Here is a 25,537-nt window from a genome sequence, read left to right as displayed (position 1 = left end):
AGGGACCAAGTTAGTACCTTAAATGCTGGTTGCGGAGGTTTGCGAGCGCCCTTGTCGAGGATGCGCCACGCAGCATCAGTTCTGAGTGGCTGAGATGCGAGGTCCTCCGCTGTCGTCGAGGATGCCGTCAATGAGGGGCTTGTGATCCAAAGTCCTGTGTTGAAGACGCATCTCGCACCAGTGGTTCTGAGAGAGCTGCGGGGCAGCAATGCAGAGTCCGCCATTGTCATTGGGGATGCCGTCAACGAGGGGCTTGCAATACGAAGGCCTGTGTCGAGCATGCTTTGCGCTGCAGCAATTCCAATGCATCTGCAAGATGTGTTGCACTGCATCAGTTCTGCTTTACTGGACCACAGCTGGGCTGGCAAAGCACCTTCCGGTCCACTTCCAAGTGTCCAGGACTGGGATGGCACCACTTGGGGGGCAAGACTCACAGCAAGTTGAGTCCTGGTGCTGGGTTCACGATGGTTGGAACCTTTTCTGTCCCTGAGGATCTGATCAGAAGCACAGCCAACTAGCCTTTGGAGTCACTCCGGTGGTCTTGGGGTCAAGAAGCAAGTCCAGTTAATTTACTCAGGCAGCAGGGCAGTAGGGCAAAAGAGTAGTAGTCCTTCTTGCAAAGCTGCATAGCAGTCCTTAAAGTATTCCACAGGTCCATAGGTGAACTGAAGAGTTGGGTCTGAGAAGTCAATATTTATACCTAATGCCAGCTTTGAGGTAAGAGAAGGTTCTGGAGGTTTCCACCCCAGAGGTATTTGGAATGTCCTGCCTCCCTGCCCTGACCCCAGCTTTTCCGTAGTCAAATAAACTAGTGTCAAACCCAGGGCCGGACTGGCCGCAGCGGGCACCGGGCATTTCCCCAGTGGGCCGCTGCAAAATCGGTCCCTGTAACAAAATCGGCCGAAACCGGCCCTGGTAAACAGCTCGGCCACACCCCCAACCCCTTGGGGGGCTGGCCGAGCACTTTGCCTGGGCCAGTTTTGGTACCCAGTCCGGCCTGGTCAAACGCTTAGTGAGTGTGCTCAGGCAGACCCTTTGAAATGTGCAAGTGTGATAGATGACTGTTTCTCCCCCTGATCAAGTCAGAGATGGTCCGTCCTGCCAACACATGTTGCCCTTTGTCTCAGTGTCTGGGAGTAATACACAAAGACCAACTGCCAGATACACCTAGTCATCTGACCCAGGATACAGGCTGCAGGCAACAAATGGTTAGGTTAAGAAAATGCCAACTTTCTAAAAGTGGCGTTTTCAGACTTGTGACCTAAAATCTGACTTTACCATTAAAGAGGGCTCTAAAGAACAAATCTTTAGACACTAAACTCAAGCTTCCTACCTGCTCCCAATTAAAAGTTATCACTCATAAAATGTAGTAAGGTAACATGATGTTATCCTATAGTAGAGGTAGGCCTTTCAGTAGTGAAAAACAAAGTTAAGCGTTTTTCACTGCCAGGATGTTTAAAAGTTAAAAGCGCATGCCCAAAAACATTTAATACTGCACTGTGCCCTGTGATCTATTTAGGGCCTATTGTAGGGCAAACATATGTTTTTAAAAAGAAAGGTTTAGGCCTCGCAAAAGGTTTATTTTGCCAGGCCAAAAACGCAGTTTAAAACTGCACACACAGGCTGCAATGGCAGGCCTAAGACATATTTAAAAGGCTACTTAAGCGGATGGCACAATCAGTGTTGCCAGCGGAGCCAGCCTGCTGTTTTCTGGAGTGCTCTTATCACCTTTGTCCTGATGAAGACCCCACCTTGAGGACTGAACCCATGCGCCTTCCCAGGGGTCGAAACATTGACTATATATACGTGACAGAATTCTCATTAGTTGATGTCCTTCAGGGTTATGTGTACATATGGGAACAATTGACTTGATTCAGGCGGATAGGTTATACCATGTATAATTGATGTATATATGTCACACTACCTTTTCCCTGCCCACTACCTTCACTTACTCACTTGAACCCCAAACCACTTACCTCTCTTTTCCAGCACCAAGAGCACTGTAAATACAGTCACTCCGTCAGATACATGAGCAACTGTGTTGCCTTAAGTGATTAATGCTTTGAATAATAATTGCATTAGATGCCAATCACTTTGATAATAAAGTGCATTTTTGCAGTTTATGTAAATAAGGTTTGGTGAATGCTGTTATTCTTTTTCTTTTGTAATTGTTGCTATTGCAACCATTTACCTATTGTACTGCAGGCCCACTAATAGCATTTAAATTACAGGTCCTAGGTACATATAATACCACTTTAATAGGGAGGTACAAGTAAATTAAATATGCCCAATGGGTGTAGCCAATTTCACCATGTTTAAAGGAGAGGGCACAAACATTTTAGAAGTGTTTTGCAGTGGTACAGTGCAGAGTCCTAAAAGCCAAAACAGAACTGGTGCAGAAAAAAGGATGGTGAAGGCAAAACATTTGGGGATGACCTTGCAGAAAGCGCCACGTCCAACATGACCTAATTGATGTTGAGCACCAGTTGGTTGGAGCACAGGTGCAGACAACAACCATGAGCCAGAGAAGGGAAATGTGAGCCAGAACTGTAGATAAAGTAACTGCAGTATAAAACACCAGACCATAATTACTTCACATCAAAGTTAATATGTTTGGTACTCGTTGATGCTACACACAACAGACATTTTATGATTAAAACAATTATAGTAAAATTAAGATCAGTATGTAAAACAGCATCAATTGTGGTTTGTCAAAATAAAATTTTAATTAAAATGTGTTAGACATCAAAAAGTCTAACAAGAGAGAAGGCTGTGTCAACAATGTGTACAGCCATTTGTCTACATGCAAAACATGCAGAGAAGACACACCACTACAAACCAGACTAGAAATGGTTTTATGAGGCATGATGAAAAATTAAATATGACTTTTCCAATTCAAGGTACATAAGAAATCCACCTCATTTGAATATGTAAACTCAGTGTTACATATCGGTGACAATTACCCCCTAAATACAGTGGGAATGTAAATGATAGTCTTCAGCCACACATTAAACTTTCTTCATGTTTTCCGCAGACATTATGCTCTAATATAGGCATAAACTACACCAAATTTCTACAGATCAGCTACAGCTGATAACATCAAGTCCAAAGTTTTTGTACAGACATCACTTGGCAAGTACCTTTGGTAAAACTCATGTACCTGGGCATCACTTTATGATTGAGAGGAGTTGTACCTCTAATTGTTTCACAACTACTCCACCAAATGGTCAGGCAATTTGCACTGAAGTTTTATCTAATATCAGTATCTGTGCAGCGCTCCAAAGTGTCCGCCAATTGCTTTCCAGCACCCCGAGAGATGGCAGGATGACACCACCTATGAAGGATTAAGAAGATATCTTATTAAGTTTTTGTCTAACAATCTATTACCATTTGGTGATAGGAAACTATTTTTACAAGCCAACGTCAATTGTCTTTAGCATAACTTATCGTGCACGGTCAATAATATATTTGTGATTATGAAACTAAAATAATCAACATTCAAACGCGTCATAAAACTGAATAGCACTTTTAAAATACCAAACAAACCTCAATCTGAAAGTAAATCTGTTGACTAGTATGTTCAGTCTTAATAAAGGATATGTCCATAGGGCAGACAAACAAATGAGACTTTCTTAACAGTCTTGTACATTAGGCAAAGATGTTTTCAGTAAGTTTTTCTGAAGACAGTGCCTTCTTCCTCATCAGGGATGAATAGTATGTTTCTCCACAGAGAAATGATTTGAAGCATACAACATAACACAACAATCTTGCAGACCTTGCCAAGAGAGCAAAGGAGGCCCCTCCGATCTTGTCCAAGTACCTGAACAAGGGCTTCAGGAGCACAAAAGCTTACTCCAGGTGAACCCTCTTTGCACCTGGGTCTCTAGATCCAGATGTGGATTGTACATACTTTCATTATGTTGCCCTTTCCTTCACCATCTTGCCTGTAGTGAATGATGTGCATAGTTGCAACATAGGAGTACAATGTGTAAATGATATAAGTACACACACGTTTGACGGACACATTCAATAATGTGCATTTTGCCACATATGTAAGTACAGACACATATAACATGGCAACATTGTGAATAATTTTGAGATTGTTAGTTGCATAGGTCCTGATTTAGGTCTTGGTGGGACTATCGTTGTTCCTCTGTGGCAGCATTTATAAGCACTCTGTGAAGCTAAAATATTCCCACCCGCCATATTTAGATGTTAACTAGCCACGTTGAAAAAGTGGTTACCATCGCGTAAGCATCTTCCCTCTGTCAACACGTCAGACTCCTCTGCTGGCTAACATTGCTCCGTCGCCATCAGGGTGGCATGATTTCGCCAAGTCTATTTAGATTTCTCCGTTGTACTGGTGTTGTCCTAGTGGTGGATCCCTGAAGGAGGAATTCCATTGCGGGACGCGATCAGCATTCTACTATTCCTGTGGCTTTTGGATGGATGCTAGCATCACACACATGATGTGTTTTGGATAATTTTTCACCTGCATACGTTTCCATTCAATACACTCTATTTCAGACCATGACCCTTTGCCATTCCACTGCAGCAGAACATTGTCCATGAGAACTATTTCAGTGGACAAGTAATTTTTTAGCTTTCCTTGTTTTTTGTTCATTTGTTTATTTTTTTGTTTTATAGTGTAAAAAGTTGATGAATTATATCAATAATAAATAAAAAATATATTTTGAAAAAGTTTGTTCAAACGTTACTATACATTTACAAATCATTGATTATCAAAAATGATGAAAAGGGGAAATAGATATTCCTACCTACATATATAACACAAAACACAAAATATTTTTAAAATTATATATTTGTAAAGTGCAAACATTCACACCAGAAAAAACAATAGAAATGTTTATTTGCAAGTGTCAATACATGTGTGTTTATTTTAAACTAATGAGTGAACACATAAACAGATATGCATTACACCTTAAATGTAATTTAATTTCATAAAGAAAATACACTATACAAGGGGCAATGCTACATAAATAATTAAAAATACATAATTTAAGTTCTAAACTAACATTGATTTTACTTTCATTTAAAAAAAATAACTATTTACCTTGTCTAGTGCAATTACTGAATTATGTTATATTAAAATTATTCAAAACATATGTAATTCCTATGTTTATAATTTGATAGTCCACTAACATAATTCAATAAACCTGTGTGAACACATTATGGATTTTGATTAATGTAAAATTTTGTGTCCATTATCATGTTGGTAGATTGCACCAAATTTGAAAAAAACCCTAGAAAAACTATTAAAGGTGTGTTTTTTCTTTTTCTTAAAAGACAACATTACACACATCTGCATTACACATAAGAAAACAATTGCTTGTTAAGGAAATTAAAAAATGCAAGTAAATGTTAACAGAAAATGTATTAGAAAACAAGGAAAAAAGTAACTTACCTTCGATTTCAGCAACAACGGGGTTATTTTGCTTTGTGGTCAAGTTGCAGCAGCAGAGGTAGGACTTAGATAGTCGGGTTCATGAGGGAAACGGCAGTAGAAAAAAGAACAAAAGGTACGTTTCTACCTTATATCACTCCGAAACTGTCAACTCAGGTGTGGAGGTTTACCTGCCACAGTTATATCGACGGGAAGGTACATAGTGATTGGCCCATGGGAAATATTGGCTATATTCCCTCCCATAGCCGCTTTTGCCTATGATGCCAGTTACGCAGTTGGAAAATTCTGGTGGAGACGGGATTCAGAGAGACTATCATCCATAGATCTTCTGAATTGAGCAAGCGGACCGCCTAGCAGGCGGACGGAGAAACCGTTAGAAAAGTGACAGTGGGACCAGATCCACCAAGATATAAATCAGGCCCATAGTCTAAAATGTAATATGCAATATACCAAAATTATCCTAAATTAAGTATCTCTAATCTCACCTACGTAGACAGACTAGAACTGTTTTTAAATAATATACATTTTTTAAAAAAAATAAAAAACAAAAAGAAGAACTTTATACAATACAATCAAAATTGTATGCAGTGACATATATTCCATTTCACCTTTTACCTTGGTTTTCCTTTACCTTTTGAGAAATCTGTCAATGTTGACAGATATTACATGGACAACAGTGCAAATCTACTCACTGTAATGGGGACTTTCTAGCTGTTATTGCTGGAAGCAACATCACAAATAATGAATGCTTCCATCAATGACATACTATCAGTCCGCCATATTGTTAGGGTTAGGCATAGCCCTTGCTAACTAAGATGGCTTTGATGGTGGATGAAATGTGGCAGATGCGTGATGTATGGATCATGGGTGAAGGAGTAGAAAGTCAAGCCTGCACCTACCTTTTCCAGATCCAAGTTCCTGTACTGGATAAAATGGTCCATTATTGACAGAATCCATTGTCCGCTGTGCAAGTGGATGGAAAATCCGTCACGTTGCTGTGCATGTTTTGAAGTCTATTAGGCCACTTGACTCTCAGCCACTATCTGTAGCAGATCTGCTCCACTGTTGCTGCTCAACAACTTCTGCTGGGATCCACTGTGGCTGAATTTGCAGGCAACAGGGTCCCCAACTTCAATCCAGAGGAGTTGGACATCCTTGCAGAGGCCCGAACAACTACCGCCAGCTATATGGTCCAGGAGAGAGGCAGGCAAGCTGCACATGTGTAGTCTAATTAAATTTAAGTATACATTGTAAAATATAAAATATAATATTATAAATGTCTGGACACACTGACCCTAATGTTTTCAATGTCAGATCCCCTATATTAAAAGTGTCACCAAACCAATGATCCACCAATTTGTGCTTTACACACGAGATACTGCAGCACAAATAGTTTTCAGTACCCTGTGAGTCAAACTTTGTATTTGGTCACTTTTCTTAATTTTTGGTTTACCTTCAAATATTCAAGCAAATTGCCTTGAGCGACTGCCTGCTGCCTCACTTTCGCAAGTTAAATGCATTGCCTGACCGCAGACAAACAGTATATTTTTTGTAATACAGTTCTACATAGGTCTGGGCCTGTTTTCAAATTTGTTGGTGAGTACTACATCAGGACTTGTGAAGTAATGTACTCCCCAACCATGGCATAAAGTGGGTCAGCAACAGGTGCAACCATTTTTTCTACTGGAAAGACATTCCCTGTTGAATTAACTAAATGAGGCAGGTTCACCACCAAAGGTTCTCCCTTGGAATTTAGACGCAATACATAGTAAGGCACTACAGGCATTACCAGTGGCAATAGTATTCAAGCCCATTTTTGCTTTAACAAGATCATTTAGAATAAAATGTATTTAGAGGTAAAATATCCAAGTTCAAGGACTTTGTTTTATTCAAGTAAGGATGTGCATTGGATTTTTGCTTTCTTCTATTTCTGAGAAGTATATTAGATGACTTAGGGCCATATGTAGGTAGCCTAACATTTACCACTTCATAAATACCGAATTTTACCGATTCGGTATTTATGAAGTGGTAAATGATATGTAGGTAATCCATCGGTATTATTTACCGATTCGGAATGGGTCGGTAATTTAGAATCGGTATTTACCGATTCGGTAATGGCAACTGGCTTCCCATTCATTCCTATGGGCCAGGAGGCCCATAGGAATCAATGGGAAGCCAGTTACCATTACCGAATCGGTAAATACCGATTCGGTAATGGGGGGAGCACAATCAAGGGTGGCAGGGTGTCACAGTGACACCCTGTTGCACCCCTGATTCCTGCATGTGTGCACATGTGGCACACATACATGCCCTAAGGGCATGTATGTCTGTCACATTGCACACTTCAAAGTGCAAAAAAATGCTTTTTACCAGCTATTCGTCATTTACCACCAACTTTTAGTTGGTGGTAAATAACGAATCCCCACAACAACCACACACTCCCCCTACATATCATTTCAGGATTCGGTATTTACCGAATCGGTAAAATTACCGAATCGGTAATTTTACCAATTCGGTAAATTACCGAATCCTGAAATGTGCCCCCTACATACCAAAAGCCTGAATACCGGTCGGTAACGGGATATTTACCGAAAATCGGCCGTTACCGACCGGTATTGGGCTTCCTACATATGGTCCAAAGTCTCTAAGCAAGGCTTTGAAGGCCAGGTGACCAGAGAATTAACAACGATATTAAAGTAATTAATAACATCATTCTCTGAAAGAAGATAAGTATTGAATCTACAAATGATGTGTTTTTAGTTTAACAACAGAAATATCCAAAGAGGTTATAACAGTTGCATGATTAGAAATAAAGATAACACCAGTTTGGGCAAACTGTAGAGATTGTAACACAGGTCTAGACTCCAAAATGTAGTCAATTATAGAAAGGGAATATACACATTGGGGTGGATGGAGAAATCACAGGAATCGGGAATATAATTTCTCCACACATCAAATAAGGAATGAGAAGAAATAGATTCTTTAAAATATTTATGGGATTTGTCAGGTATAAACATTAATTTGGGTTTCCTATCTAAAAATGGGTCAAGTATGAGTTTAAAAACATCTTCAAAAATAAAATTAGGATTAACAATATTATTGAGTATAGTCTTAATATGTTTATATGCTTCCAGAGGGAGTGATCAGGCTTTACAGGGACATACACATTAAACAAGAGCGAAGGTGTTGTATCCAAATTAATATCAAACATTACCAAACAGCCAGCTTCCTCACATTCTTGGGACATACTTTCAAAGTGTAAAGACTGATGGAAAAGTATTGCAATTCCGCTTCTGTTACCAACAACTAGTAAAAAGACCACATTCGCAAACCAATTTGTTTCAATTTCTCAGATTCAGTAACATTACAGTGCAATTCAACCATTCAAAGGAAGATAATGCCCTATGCCTTCTGCCTTTTAGCCAGATTCCACAGACCATGTACCTTCCAAGAGACTATGTTAATTATGGAGCACACGGAAACATAGATGACAGAAACAAGTATTGCAGTATGTAAAAGTAACTATAAAGAAATATAAGCAAGTAGTGCAAGAAGTGGAGCATAATGATAAAACAACTTTGTTTCAGGATGGGAAATGTTAGAAGATGAAAGACCACAGCAAAAATATAAAATGTGTGTAAGCAATGTAACATCAAAACATTTAATTCAATTAATAAGGTTATGAGGCTCAAGAACATTATACCATATTAAGACTTAGCGCCTTTTTATGACTTTGGCCGTCCCGTGGACTGCCGTATTGGTGGTGGCAGACCGAGCGTGGTGAGCTTGGCGGTCCGACTGCTGTATTACGAATTGGGCAGATCGGCATTGCGAAGACTGCCACTGGACCGCTGAGACTGCCAGCAGAGTGCCGACTGCTAGCTTCGTAGGGGGAGCTGCACCGCCGAGTTGTCTGTTCCATGAGTGAACTGTAGCAGTCTGACTTCCTGCTTAAAGATGGCAGTGACAATGGAGTTGGGGTACATGCTCACCCCTTTCTTCTTCTTCAAGGCAGATTCCAATTTGAATCACCTTCTCCAGGTCCTCCCTTCACAGCAGGATCTTCGCAGAAGGATTATGATCCTGTGTGCGGCGATCTACAGGTGAGTCCTTTTCATACAATATACCCATTGCCAGGGCTGCCCACATATGGGCCGAACCCCAGTAATAATTATATGGCATTGTTCCACATATATCATGCATATGTGTGCATCTGAGACATATGTAGTCAGAATGCACACACAGGCATCAATATATTTGGTAATAGTACTCACCACTGCTGCAAGATCCCCTCCTCCACACCCCCGGCCCCGTGGTCTTTGGACCGCCAGCGCTGTGGGCTGCTAGTGGGGGAGGATGCGGCCCTATGGTGGTCGGACCCCCAAACTTGTAATAAGGCCTTAAGAATTAAACTGAGAGACATCCATATTAGATGGGAAAAGAAAGTGGAGATAATCTTTCATCTTGGCAGAGTATTCATAAGATCTAGTAATTCCCTTATGAGAGATCATGCATATACATTATTGTAATATGCCATATCTTATGTTCAACTGTCTTAGAGTAGGGCTCAAGACAAGAAATTATTTTCTTCTAGCATTTGTAAGATTGGAAAAATCCTGGGAAATATAGATGCTGTGGCCAGGCCATGTCAAATTGTCAATGTCTTCTTATCCTTGGCAGCCTTCAGGTCACATAGTAGAAAGGTGTACTCCAGAAATAACATTAGAATTTTATGAGGTTTAAATTGAAAAGACAATTTATTTCCAAGATAATGCACCATGGAGTAAAGTTGTTTAAGAAAATTTAAATGTCCGTGCCCTCAACTCCTTTTGGTAGACCATACAGTTCAAGCCTAGTGTGTATGTTTCCATTCAAGGTTCCCATAATGCATTTGCAGCATCTGCATCTCTTGCTCCATCTTGGTTATTTTTGAAGAAATGACTTGCATATCACTAATACACTGCTCCATTTCAAACAACCGGTTCTCTTTTGCCACCCACATATCTTTAATCTGTTGTAGTTTTGCATTTGTCATAATAAATGGTTGCAAAAGTTACATTTCATCCAGGATCTTGTCAACAACAGGATTGCAGGAGATCCTTTTTTGGGACTTTTCTATTTAGAACAAGAGCAATGAATCTGAAACATTATGTAAAATGGTTTTGGTGTGAGAAACCTTCAAGAGGTATCTGGATCTGCCAAAACAGATCTGCAGCTAAAAATGTAAAAAAGTAATCAATATGAACTAGAAGACCAGCACGCTATTGTTAGCTCTTACCCAATATAAATCTAATAGTATAAGTAAAAATGGCAACAGGGCATTAAGATTAAAGAAGCAAAGTTATAGCAATTGCAGCCACATGACAGCCTCATGACTGCATCAACAAGGTAATCTGAAGCACCATCACCATACTGGAAAATAGTAGTGTGACGCTACTCACAAATAAAGTCAATAAGTGCTTGAGCTACAATTACTTTACACCTAAGGTTGTGGTGGCTAAGCACAGTATATGTTTCGGGATGTCATCAATAATGTCATTGTACCTTTCATAAGTGATATAATATGTGAGGATATAAGCAGTGCATGGTGGAGGTGCAAGTTATGTTCAGTAAACTATAATTGGTACTTTTCTGTGTTGCTTAGTTTAAAATAGCATTTGTAACTGCCTTTTTCACCTACTTATAACGTCGCTTTAACCTTTTGGTTTTTTTCTCTGAATTTCTAGGTTTTTGTAAACGTAAAGTAGGATATTATTACCAAACCTAACTATAAGGTCCCTTTAACCTTTGTTTTTATAGTAAATTTCTGAGGTTCTTTTTAATATAAAGTAAAATCTTATGTTACCTAACTCTAACATCACTTTAACCCTTGTGTTTTTAATGGACTTTCTAGCATTTCTTAAATGCAAAGCCTGATCTTACTACCATTTCTAACTATAACATCACAGGCTTGGGGCAGACAATCCCCGTGCACGGCAGCCCAATGAGAGCGCTCATCACAATATAAGGGTATGTCATTTTAAATAAGGGAGGTCTACTGGCTTTGTCACAGAGTCACCAAGTCAATATATAAAAGGCAGGCCTATTTGTTTTGTCAAGGGGTGACAGCATCGATATATAAGGCAAGCTCATTGGCTTTGTCAAAGGGTCATCACATAATTATATGAAGGTAAGTCTATTGGCGTTTTGAAAGGGTCACCACATCATTTATGAAGAGAATCCTATTGACTGTGTCAAGAAATCACAACCTTAATAAAACAGTAATCACATGTTAGGATTCAACATTAAAACAAATAAAATCCAAAACTCTATTCAAAAACATTTATTAATAGTAACAAGCATTGCAATATGTATCAATAATACTTTAATTAAAGCTTTTTTCATGCAACACTACCGTAAATATGTGTCATAGTCTTTCGTTTACTTACACTCCTCAGGCCATAAAACCAACCATAAGGGAACCCTGCAATTTTAAGCTGAAGAGCAAAATCCCCAGTACTGAAAATGCTTTAAAAATCATCAGATTTTCCAGGGGCGATGCTCCGTAGGCTCCAGGGAATATTTGGTTACTTCAAAATCATTTCTGGAGGCTGCTGCACTCACTACATCCCCCTACAACACTCTGAATACATGTAGGTGGTAACACTACCCAGATTGGGATACCACAAACAAATACACAAATTAGCCTACCAAGTACATTATTGGGCGTTCCTCGCCGGGAGCAATGAATAATAAATGAGTGGCTCTGGATGCTCATTTATTATTGTTTTTTTGGCCTCTTAATGTATTCTTCAACTGTATTTGTGTGGGTCCCAGTCCTACCCTGGACACACACAGTTTGAACTAGTAATCGTTTTTTTGTCAGTGGGTGCCCCAGTCCCACCTGGGACCCACAACTTTTATAGATATTGGAGGCTGCTGGGGGAGGCCGAAAACACTCGTGGCCCACTGGCTCCCAAGCCAGCACCCATCCTAAATGCCGGTGGGAGCCTGCAACACTGAATGTACTCCACCCCTGTGAGAGCAGCCTTAATTTCTGCCCAGCGGGGTACGAATGCACTGTTTCCAGTCCACACTCTCACTGGCAGGGAGGAAAATTTCTGCTCCAACCTAGCAGAAGCCTTTCTACCCCTTCCTGAGGTAGGAGCAATCATGCTTCTCCACCCTTGGGGATGAGTTCTCTTGGGATAAATACCTTTCTCATGAAGGGAGCCACAGGCATGGTACCTTCCACACATAATTTAAAAAATAAATAAATTGTACAGGCCTCAGAAAATGGGGTCTCCTAGGTCTATCCCTGGCCCAGCAACGGAGGATCACGCATGCCTTGCTCCCTATTTTTTTTTTAAAGACTATGCCTAACCCTCCGGCCCTGGACACCCCACCCCTGAGTCAAGGAAATAGAAATAGGCAGGCCTGCCTTTTAAAAGTTTTCCTGTGGTACAGAAAAAAAACCTGTCTTGGGTGGGAGGAGATCCCTCTGTGACCTCCTCACAAAGTCTGAGGGATCAGGATATCCCTGTTCAACCTCCATATTTTTTTTTCCTGGACTCGGGGGCTGAGTCCTCGAGTCCTAAAATGGCTGCCCAACATCTTTGTTGATGTTGTCAGCAGCAAATCAGATCTCTTCTTTTGATCTGGCAGTGCTGCGGGTGCCCCTCTGCACTAGATTTCTATACATTTTGAAACTTAATTTCTCAAAAACGACCGACTCATCAGATTTACACCAATGCACAAAAAACATATTTTCTGAGTAAAGATTTAGATGTTTTGAAGACCCCGCCCTTTTTCTGGGTCTCTGCTTCACAGATCACTCCAAAATTTCCCAGGAAGCAACTGAGGTAGATCAACATTTATTTTGAATTTTTTTGTGAAGATTCATGAAACTGAGCGAAAGTTATTAGCAAAAGCAAAACAAAAACTCTGTGACCTAACTATAACCACATAGTGGCAACTATCGGCCACACAGTGGTTTTCCTGATATGGCGGCAGGCGTTGCGTCGGATGGGTTGGTGGAATGTCTTGACTGGGGAGACCCCCCTCTGAAATAATGGGCGCTTCCCAGAACTGGTGGCTCTAAGGGGCTTCCGCGGATGGGATGATATTGGCATCTCGACTTTGGGAGACGTTATGAGTGGCACGACGCTTAAGTCATTCCAGGACTTGCAAAGAGAATTTTCTATGCCCCAGTCACAGTTTTATAGATATCTCCAGTCTCACCATGCACTGTCCCCTAGCCTGGAGGGCCTGACATCCCTCCCCGAGTTTAGTCCTTTGGAAGCGAGACTCTTCATGGGGGATTTAGAGACCAAGAAGATCTCCGGGATCTATCAGGCCCTAGTTATCCATTGTTCTACAAAGCTTCAGAAGCTGCGGGGAGATTGGGAGACAGACGTGGGTGCATTAGATGAGGAGGACTGGCGGGAAGCCCAGGCAGCTCCTAGAGAAGCGGCCATAGCAATGCGCCTGCGCCTTATACAACTCAAATATCTGCATAGGGTCTACTTCACCCGGGCCAGACTGTATCGAGCGGGCATGATTGCCGCTCCAGATTGCCTCAGATGTGGCCGCGAGGAAGGCACATTTCTACACACTACTTGGCATTGCCCCTCCCTGGACCGGTTTTGGAGGGGGGTGTTTACCTGTCTGTCGGAGGTTCTGGGTTGGGAGCTCCCACGAACGAAACGAGTGGCACTGCTGCATGTCATGGAGGGCATTGGGGGCAATGTTTATAAGCGACATCTTTTGCGACTTGGCCTTACACTAGCAAAGCGGGATATCGCCAGAGCATGGAAGGCACCTCGAGCCCCATCAGTTACCACATGGAAAAACGGCCTAGATTTCTGTATGGGTCTGGAACAGCCCATATTTGTGGCCAGGGGATGCCCACGCAAGCATTATAAAATATGGAAAAGATGGGCGGATTACCGGGGGATGTGGCTGGAGCAACCGGTGGAGGCAGAAGATCATTCCTGGGGATAATTCTTGAGACTAGGCAGGTTGGGGGGGTGCTGGGCAGGGGGTGAATACGGGGGTATGTATTATTGTGCTACGACTTGGTAGCAGAATATTAAGGCTGTGGTTGGGACCGTATGGACATGGTGCGACGCAGGGGAAAGGGTGGGGGTGTTGGAGAGGGTTTGTAGTATTTTGTGATGTATTTTTACGGTATTGCTGGATGGCATGCATAAAAGTGGATTACTTTTGTAACGTAATGCAATATGACTTCATTGACGACTCTGATACACAGGGTGCTGTGATTTGTATGCAATCGACAAATAAAATATGTTTTCAAAAAAAAAAAAAGCCTAGAAATTCAATGAAAAAAACAAAGATTACAGGGATGTTATAGTTAGGAAATACAATTAAAAAAAGTAGAAATTCACTGAAAAAAACAAAGGTTACAGGGACGTTCTAGTTAGTAAAAATAATTTTTTTAAACTTCTAAATTCACTAAAAAAACAATGGCTACACCAACGTTATAGTTGGTTTCAAATTTTACGCACACAAAACCATGGAAATTCATTAGTTATAGTTAGAGTTATCTCATAACTGTAACTCGTGCCCTAAGGTAACCATAACTCACGTCCTTGACATGCACTGCTAATTTCTCCCGCATATTAAATCACTCATGACATCTTCTATGACATTATTGATAATATCAGTGAAACATTTTCTGTAAAATTATTGATGAGAAAACTGTGCATGGGGTGGGTGCCAAGTTATAGTTACCCCTTGGGCATGAGTTATTGTTCCTTGAGATAACACTAACTATAACTGCTAAATATTTTATGGTTTTGTGTGTGTAAAGTCTGAACCTAACTATGATGTCCCTGTAACCTTTGTTTTTGAGTGAATTTCTAAAGTATTTCAATTCTACTTTTGGTCCAATAAATCATTTTATTAAGAGCAATTATACTAATGAACATCTTTACACATTTATTACAAAAGTAAAAAGGTCAAATTTCAGTGTTTTACCACAGTAGTCTGACAACAATATGAGAAATATATTTTTTACTGCCTTATAGATTGCACGTTACGAATACTTTAGACATGGATACAACTCTCCTTATAGCCAAGAGGCCTCATTACTGTGCTTCTATCTTGCTGCATGAACTTAGCTCGTTGAATCCTGGGTTTGTTTAAATACATTTTGCTAAAACAAATATCTAGTCCATGGTATAAACTATGGGGCTTATTTAGAAGCCCCTTGCGCCACCAGTATGTCGCTTTTTCCCATAGAAAAAGTGACACACCAGTGGAGCAAGGGGCTTGTAAATAAGCCCCCATGTATGCAGACACACAAAGTATGAGAGGCTATTTAATGTCATTGTTTGGGGGGAGGGACACCAGAACCCACTGGAGACTTCAGTTCTCATCAGTCAAGGCCAGGGCCACTGGAATAATATGATTTTCACACAGTTATAGATTTGCCGCATTCACCACATAATGCATTATCTACTGCATAATCTACAGATTTTAACCAAAAAATTGTTTCTAGCTCAAATGATTCAGAATGCAGCAACACATGTTGCCACGCAGTGGAGGGCCCTTTGCAAAGGTTGACTGGCCACCTTTCTGTTGCTTATTGCTATATTTGGGTGTTACTGGTGCTAACGAAATGCACTAAATGTCAGACAATGTTATCAAGAACACAAATGACAAAATAATGGAGTAATACTATAAAACAAATGTGCTACATTCGGCCACATAATTTGCTCTTTCATGGCGCATAATTTTACGCAACACTACCATATAATTTGGTTTTCCCCTGCTGCATAATTCCAGTGGCCCTGGTCATGGCCTGTTATATACACAAACACATACATACATTAATATGCAGTTATAGGGGGGAAGGACACTGAAATCACATGTTAATTTGCATACATCCTTTTTGGATGTGCTATATAGCCTTAATTGCATGTGAGGCTTTTAGCTGTACCCTTAACCCAGTGGGTAAGAGCACAGTTGACTCCCTGGAGGCAGCTACATTTGGGATTAAAGTTTTAGATAATTCTATGTTTGCGGGTCTCTTGGTATATCGCCCACCAGGCTCACAAGGCAACTTTACAGCGGTTTGGTGCCAGAGTCTGGAACCGTACTTGACTGCCGCCCAATGCACTATTTTAGGGGATTTAATTATCATTTTGATAACTCTCTAATTAAGGACTCTGCCCTTCTCTCAGAACTTATGTCCAATTTTGGATTTGATCAGCTGGTGAGATCCCCTACACATACGGCGGGCCATACCTTAGATGGGATTTTCACGAATCACAATAAGCTGGTCATTGAGGAAGTTCATCCCCTTAGTTGGGTTGGTCACTTGCTGATCCTGTTTAAGCACATGTTTCCTCGTCCGACTATTGGTATGAGTTCGACCCTCCCTAGGCTACTACTCTGCAGGAATTTTAACAAGATCACAGTAGAAGCAGACCTGGAATCTTCATTAGCAACTAGGGACAGTTCGCTCTCCCCATCTGCAGAAGGATTCCCTTATTGGGTTAATGCTGCTCTGGACATTGCTCCCCCTATAAAACCAGGGATGTCAAAAGAAGTAAACCCTCTGCCCCTGGTATTATACAGAGCTCATGTCCCTCAGGCAGGAATGCTGTAGACAAGAGCGGATGTGGAGGGTTAACCCATGCTCCAGTGAAAAAGAGAAACATAAAGAACTTATTTGGAATTATAAACAGGCCTTACTACAGGCCAAAGTAAGGTTTTTTACAGAGAAGATTAGATCTGCTAATACCTCTTTCAATTTGCAGTTTAAATTAGTCGGGCGCTTAACTCCTCCTAAGAGTTTTGCGATAAAGTTGCAGTTTATTTCCAAGAAAAGGTTCTCAATATCATTTGAGATCTTGACCCGCCTGCGTAGAGGAAATCTCTTGATAAACCTGCTCACTGTCCTACTGCTTCCTTCCCCCAGATTTCTGCTCAGCAAACTAAGGAGCTATTGCTGAGTTTAAAATCAGGAGCTCCCTCGGACCCGTGCACGCATTCCAAACTTCAACTTGCTCCGGAAGCTATTGCTAAATTTCTATACAATGTGTTCAACTGTACGCTCCAATCTGAAATTTACCTTGGCATCTGCAAGAAGCGATTATCACACTGCTCCTTAAGAAAGCCAACGCCGATCCCCATGACATGAAAAATCTCCACCCTATTTCCTTACTACCAACTCCCGCTAAAACTTTGGAAAAATGTATCATTCAGTAGCTGATGAAATTTATTGATACACAGGGAATTTTTGATCTCTCTCAAAATGGGTTTCATGTTAGTTACAGCACAGAAACTGCCCTCATTGTGGCCACCGACAGCATCCATGCCCAGGTTGATCAGGGTGGGGAGGCTATCTTGAAAATGCTTGACCTCTTGGCAGCATTCAATACCGTCTCACTAGCATGGATGGGTCAGCGTCTGCAACAAGTGGGGGTCAGTGAGACAGTCTTGCAGCTTCTCCACTAATTTTCGTCCAATAGGGCTCAAACTGGCAGTGGTGGAGGCTTCAAGGCTAAGGTTTTCAGTCTCCCGTGTGGGGTACCACAGGGCTCATCTTTGAGTCCTACCCTTTTTCAGTCTCTATGTGGCTCCTTTGGTTGACCTAGTGCGTTCCTTTTGTTTTTCAAGTGCTGTCATATGCTGACGACATGCAAATCATCATCTCCATTTCTAAGGACCTGCAGTTGGTGGCGGGGGAAGTTCAACCAGTGCATATCCAGCATTATCTGCTGGAAGAAGGACAACTCCCTGAAGAATAATGCAGAAAAGACTGAAGTGCTTTTGTTTGGTTCTCAAATCTCCATCTGGTCAAGCACTTGGTGGCCAGATGTATGCGGACCTCTCCCCTCTCCTGTCAGGTCAGCCAAAAACCTTGGGGTCATCTTTGATGACTCTCTGAGGTTTGATGCTTAGGTCAGTCACACTGTCAGCACTTGCTTCTACATCATTAGGACCCTGAAAAAGGTCATCCCCTACATCCCATTGGAATTGTACCACTCAATCATCATTGCCCTGGTTACCTCACGGTTGGATTACTGTAACGCTTTGTATCTGAATATTAAAAGTTCCTCCCTGTACAAACTTCAGGTTGTACAAAATGTGGCAGCTGGTCTTATTTTGAACACTCCCAAGTGGCATTCCATTAGGGAGGGGATCCGTTCCCTTCACTGGCTTCCTGTCAGAAAACGCAGTGTTTTAAGGCTTTGTGTCTAGTTTCTAAGGCCCTACATCATAAGGGCCCCAATCATTTGAATGTGCTTTTTCGATGGTACATCCCGGGGAGGATACTGAGATCCTCTTCATGCAAAAAATGTAGGATCCCCAGATTTCGGAAAACTAGATGGGGTAGCAGCTGCTAAACTGTGGAATGACCTATCTACTTATATTTCAGATGTGGACTCTTTTATGTCCTTTAAAAACATCTGAAAACATGGCTTTTTACATCTTAGCTCCCCCCTCCCCTTTTGGCTGCTTTGCATCTGCTGACTCCTTTGTTCCGCGATAGTGCCTTGATATCTATGGGTTTTAGTGCACTCTTTCTATACACTGTGGGTAACTGTGATTGCTACTATATAATTTAATAGTACTAAATTTACTGAGCTCATGAGGATGGAAGCCTGAGACACCTCTGGATCACTGCATGTATTTGCAGTGACCATTTAGTTAATGTGCTCACTCATATTTTCCTCTTTGCAGACAGCCTTCTATGTTTATCATGCCCTGTGATAAGGGGTGTAGGTACCATGGTCGTGGTGTGAGTTATTGTGTCAGTTATGCGTTACAAACCATAATTGGTGAATTTCATGACTTATCAGTTTTGTGTTCAATAATTCACAACTAACTTTTAACTGTTTTTCAATTAATTCTGTGGTTTGTTAATGATACATCACATTCACCTGCCATTTACCCGTTTTGCTGTGTGTATAGTCATCAGGTAGGCCTTGCACCCATCCCCTTTGGCTGTGGGCAGTGGGGTAGGTCACAGGGCATGCCTGGCCGCGCATTGGGCCTAATGTGTTACCTGTCTGCTAAAATTCATTCAGATTAATCAAACAAGAGCATAGTTATTAGTGAATTAAACTTTATTTCACCTAATTTAGCTCTGCTATCCCCTTGATGATCTGCTTAAAACTTGACATAACCAACAGAAAGCAAAATCTGCTAAAAGCCATATTTTGACACTCCTCCCCCTTTTACAGCTGCCATTCCTTTGAAGGAGCTGAAGGAAATTGAGAAACCAACAGTGGGATAACCATGATAAGTTTGCCAAATGTTGTGACGATTCTTCAAGTTGTCGAGAATTTAATAGAAAATCATTAGAATATTTCACTTTTAGACTTTAATCTCCCTCCTCCCAGTGGATAAGCATTAATACTTGCACTGGATGTAACTTGCTAAATGTCTACTACATTTGATGCGGATTCATCAAATACTGCTAAAGTTATATGCTAATGAACACTTTATTGTACCCCCATTTACGTTTGCCCCCACAAAGGATTGGCACACAATTTGACATGGGCAAACTTCTGCCTTAATTTGTAATTGTGTGCAATTATGTGCAGATTTTCTGCCTATTTGACAAAATAAATATAGTGATTTGAGATAGTGGTTATTCTAACATGGGAGAGATGTACGTAATTTTATCTAGGAAGATATTTATTTCACTTTACGTTTAGTTTTAAGAAATTTCCAGTACCCTGTCAAATGATAGAGGGCTGTTAATACAGACATATGTTTAAAGTACATCATTTTGCACCTACAGTTATCTTCAGTGTTCCAATGATAAGTAAATTAAGGTGTCTCTTGGTCTTGTAGAAATCCACAACCATCTGCAGTCTTCCTTGCTCAATCAGTCAATCAATCAAATAGCATTTGTAAAGCACCACACTGTCACCCCTGGGGGTATCTGGACTCTGTGTCTCCATCGAAGAGCCAGGTCTTGAGTCTCTTCCTGAAGTCTGCCAGCAAGGGGGCTGTACGGCGCTGGAGGGGAAGGTCGTTCCAGGTCTTGGCAGTGTAGGAGAAGGAGGGGCCAATGGATACGGGGTGCAAGGGCGAGTAAGGAGGAGCGCAGGTGTCTAGAGGGTCAGTGGAAGTTCAGTTGATGGTTGATGTAGGCCGATCCTGGGTCGTAGAGGGCTTTGCAGGCATGTGTGAGGATCTTAAACTAGCATCTCTTCAGGATGGGGAGCCAGGTTTCTCAGGTAGGGGGCAATATAGGTTCATTTGGGGAGGTCCAGGAGTAGTCGGGCTGTGATATTCTGTATGGTCTGGAGTCTTCTGACGAGCTGGGTTGAGTGCCAGCATAGAGAGCATTGCCGTAGTCGAGGCAGCTGGTGATGAGGGCCTGAGTGACAGTCTTTCTGGTGTTGGTTGGGATCCATCTGAATTTTCTGCGGAGCATGCAAAGTGTGTGGAAGCAGGAGGAGGTGACTGCGGTGACGTGTTTCATGGTCAGTTGGCCGTCAAGGTTTGATGCCAAGGTTGAGTGCATTGTCGGTGGTTGTTGGAGTTATGCTGGCCACAAGCTGTGGTCCCATGTGGAAGTGTTCTTTCCGAAGATCAGTATTTCAGTTTTGTCGGAATTGAGATGGAGGCAGTTGTCTCTCATCCATTTGGCTACTTTGGTAATGGTGTTGCAGAAGTTGGTTTTGGCTTTGGAGGGTTCCTCGGTAAGCGAGAGGATCAGTCGAGTATTGTCTTCGTAGGAGATTATGTTGAGTCTGTGGGATCTGAAGACGTCCGCAAGAGTGATCATGTAAATGTTGACCAGGGTGGGGCTTAGGGATGATCCTTGTGGTACATTGCATATAATGTCTTTGGGAGCTGAGGTAAAGGGAGGCAGTCGGATGCTCTATTTATGTCTTGTAAGGAAGGTGGCGATCCACTTGAGCGCGTCTTGCTGTATGGCTATGTTGTGGAGTCTGTTGAGGAGGGTGTTGTGGTAGACAGTGTTGAATGCTGCGGAGAGGTCGTGGAGGATCAGGGCCACAGTTTCTCCATGGTCATGTTGTCTGTGGCGGCAATCAGTGTGTATCAGTGCTGTGGTTGGCACGGAATCCTGATTGCGAGGCGTCCAGTATGTGGTTTTGTTCTAGGAATTTGGTGAGCTGCTGGTTGATGGCTTTCTCGGGTACTTTGGCCGGGTAGGGAAGCAGGGAGAATGTACAATAATTTTTTAGATTGCTGGGGTCAGCTGAGGTTTTCTTTAGGAGGGGCCTGACGTCTGCTTGTTTCCATCTGTCCATGAAGGTTGCTGTAGAGATGGTGGTGTTGAAGATGCTGGTGATTTGTGTGCTGATTGGGTTCATTGCGAGGTTGGAGAGGTGGTGGAGGCAGGGGTCAGTGGGTCCCCCCGGAGTGGGTATGGAAGAGATGGTGGTTGAGGTGGTCATGGTGGCGAGGGGAGACTAGGTGGTAATGATTTGGCTGATGTTCGCTTTTTGGTTGAGGTCGTTGGGGTTCAGGGTGGTGAGTTGAAGGTTGAAAATGTTGTATAGGTTGGTGATCTTGCTGTGGAAGTAGTCTGAGAGGGTGTCGCAGAGTTCTTGGGAGGGGTGGATGGTGTTCTCTATGGCTGTTGGGTTGGAGAAATCTTTGACTATTTTGAAGAGTTCCTTTGTGTGGTTGACCATGTAGTTGATGCGAATGGTGATGGTTGCTTTCTTGGCTTCCTTGATGTGCCGGTGATATTTGCTGAGGGCTGTTTTGCGAGCTGCTCTGTCAGTGGGAAAATGATTTATCCATCTGTTTTCACTCACTCCAGGATTGACACCTGTCTGTGTGCATGACAAAGATACAGGATGTTAGACCAAGTTCACAAATACATCAGGGTAGAGGTTGTTAGATGTTGGACTTGGGAGTGATTGGATATTTCTGTAGTCCTTGGACAGTCCAGTGGTAATGGTGCACAAGCAGGGATCCACAGACCAGCGCTTTTATGTAGACTACCCAGGACTTAATGAAGTGATCAAGAGAGATGCACACCTGGTTCCCTGCTATACCTAAGTATCTGTTTGCAACCGGTGAGAAGGATTCCCCGACTGAAAATGAGGCCTCCCGCAAGGGCTTGTCATGATGACTTCATTTAGTGGTCACTGTTCTAATAAGAGGTCACAGCCCTCATAGAACCCGCTGCTGTGAGGTCATGTCTGTGAACCACACCCATCACACCACTAGAACTGCAATGCCAATGAGCAGGTAAAAGCAAACAAGTCTAGAAAATATGGCATGTGAATTTAAAACTTTTTGACAAGTAAACTTCAGGCATAAAACGATGTTGAACTGAGTTCCACGTTTGGTCAGGTTGGTAATTGACGTAATGTGCACCTGTGTCTAATCAATGTATATTCTCACAGTATACTGGACAATGTAGAGACAAGGTATCTAAGATGGTGTCCACAGCCAAGACACCACCAGACTGCAGACTAAGAAGTGTTAAAAAAAAAAAAAAGACTGCAGGCCTTTTCCCTCTATGCAAGCAGGATATGGAACAACATCCTTATATCCATTAGGACTGCCCCAATGCCGCTTCAATTTAGAAAAAAGCTGACAACTCACCTCTTTAAAGAACACTACATCGCAATGTATCAACCGTCCACAACTCAGCTTCCTCTCCTATTACTCACCCACTTTAAGCTTGCCTTTAACCACGTACAGCGCTCTGCTGCCTTTTGGCCAGGTTTTCACTACAGAAATATCATATACATACATAGCGGGGAGAGAATATACTGAAAGGGGAAGTGTAGCCCCTTATTGAAAATCATACCTGAGATAACAACCCTGTGGTTGCATTCCTATTCAACTGTGTAGTATTTAGTCTTTTTTGTAAGATTCAACGACGCAAAGGTAAGTACTGGGCTGGACAATATGTTATTGTGTCACTAGGTTGCATGCTGAGGTCTGAGCTTTCGTCCCCGACTTTGCCTCCCTGGAAGCCTTGGACTTCTTGCCCTTGCTACCCTGAAAGTCAAGAGCACCAACGGTTGGTTCTACTTGGCCCAGTTTGCAAAGCCATAGTAGGGCGGACTCCAGGACACCAGTGGCAAAAGATCTCGATGACCAGGGCTGGCCCCAGGAACCTCGTCTGCCCTGTGGCTCCCCCCTCCGCTCGCAGAGGGAATGCTGTGGGGGTGGTGATGCAGGGGAGGGTGGGGGGTAGTGGAGTCAGACATACGACGGCAAGGAGTAAAGTTAGTAAATAAATAAATAAAACTATTTACCTTGCGCTCGCTGCTTCGCTAACTCTGCCATGCAGCTAGGGCAAAGTAAGTAGTCTTATTTATTTATTTATTTACTTTAGTCCTTGCCGTCATATGTCCGACTCCACTACACCCCCACCCTTACCGGCCCCCGCCCCGCCCCACCCCACCATCTCACAGCATTCCCTCTGCGAGCCGCCACTGCAACAGGGGCCAGGCAGTGGAACACTGTCTTTGTGAATCAGGTCCCTGGATTCTAATCCCCTCTTTCACTCACGACTAAATATGAGAGTAATTATGGGCAAGTCACTTTATCACACCTTGCCTGAATTAATATATAGACACACCTGTTCCAGCAATCCGGTGATAAAAAAAAAAACACATATTGAGAAACTGATGGGATAGCTAATCAAGGCTTCGTTTTCACAAAACACTTACATAATTTGACGAGATGCCAGATAAGGGTCCTTCCTCTAAAACAAGTTGAATAAATTAAACGGCCACAGCCCCCTTGTTACGGGGGACACCCTTTACAATATAATGTACTCTTTAAATAGTTTTTCGATTTATGGGAAAAAAAATATCCATTTGACCACGACGTATTAAATCAATGGCATGGCTTTTTATGGATTGCTCATATTTACGTTATGCTTATTATATTAAATATGGGTACTGTGTACAAGCAGTGTTAGTTTCCACATCACAAAAACCAAGTCTGTGTCTGAACATTTATCACAACAGCCTCAGTCAAAACCATTTTCATGAACTTGTGGTCGTGTGATGTTTTACACTCCTGCTCTATTACAGAGTTGTAAGAGCTTCAAATTGCTACAAAAGAAGGACAGCTCCATCTAGTGGTAGCATGCAGCATTTCTCCAATTCAATGTATTGTCTTCGGTACTCTCCCTCTTTAATCTGTTTTTTGTTACATTATTTTTTTTCCAGTGGGAAAAAGACGGTGCAAAAGGATTTTGCGCCGTTTGTTGCTGTTTGCGCTATAAAGGTTGGAGCGAACAGATTTTTATTGGCACGTCATATTATATATAGCTTTTTTCCACCGAGTCAAAGGGGAGTTAATAACTGTTTCTCTAAAGCTAGAGACGTGTTTTCTGTAGTTCCACACCCATTAAAAGAAGCCTTAGATAAATATATTTATCAACCCCTGTTAAATCAATAAATGAAGACAAAATTGGGAACAGCTAAGGGGATTAATAAGCAAAAACTAGAAAGATGGTTTTATGTTATTCGTTTTCAGTAATTGCATTAATTGTGCCCACAAATGTGCTGCAGATGGTGCAATTTCAGCAAAAACAGGTGCATAGACTCATTCTGAGACTGGACACTGTTGAAGATACAGCCCTGGAGTCACCAACTGCAACTTTCCTTCTCCTGCCTCCACGCCAAAAAAAAGCTTGGAACTTTAGTTGCAAAAAACAAAAGCTTGAGTCTTGTCAATATCACTTGCGCAAAAGACTGTGAACACATTTAATAGAAACATATCGAGCTGCACTGGTTCGTCCTCCCATGGCAAAATGGCTCTTTCCCCGTGGAAAATGCACTAGTGCTGTGAACAACATACAAAGATAAGGTGCCTTGAGCAAGTGTCCCAAATGCCCATAGGAACACAGCACCGCACACTGCTTTAAAAACAAATGACTACAAACATACTTGTGAAAAATCAATGCTTAAAGGTCCTCAAATAAACCCAAATGCCACAGACAATGTAAAATAAACGTAATTGCTATTCTGACCTGCATGTTGGGGGTGTGCGAAATTAGTGTAATTTGCTTTTGCAGAAATCTGAGAAATTTCAGGTAAATTACGCAAAATGACACATAATTGCATGAAATGCAAATCCATCATTGTAAGCTATATTTTAGGGTAAAATGCATCCTCGTGTCCATTTTTTACG

This window comes from Triturus cristatus, chromosome 5_2, assembly GCF_964204655.1.
Source record: "Triturus cristatus chromosome 5_2, aTriCri1.1, whole genome shotgun sequence".
NCBI classification, from domain to species: Eukaryota; Metazoa; Chordata; class Amphibia; order Caudata; family Salamandridae; genus Triturus; species Triturus cristatus.
Note: the sequence above shows the minus strand (reverse complement) of the source record.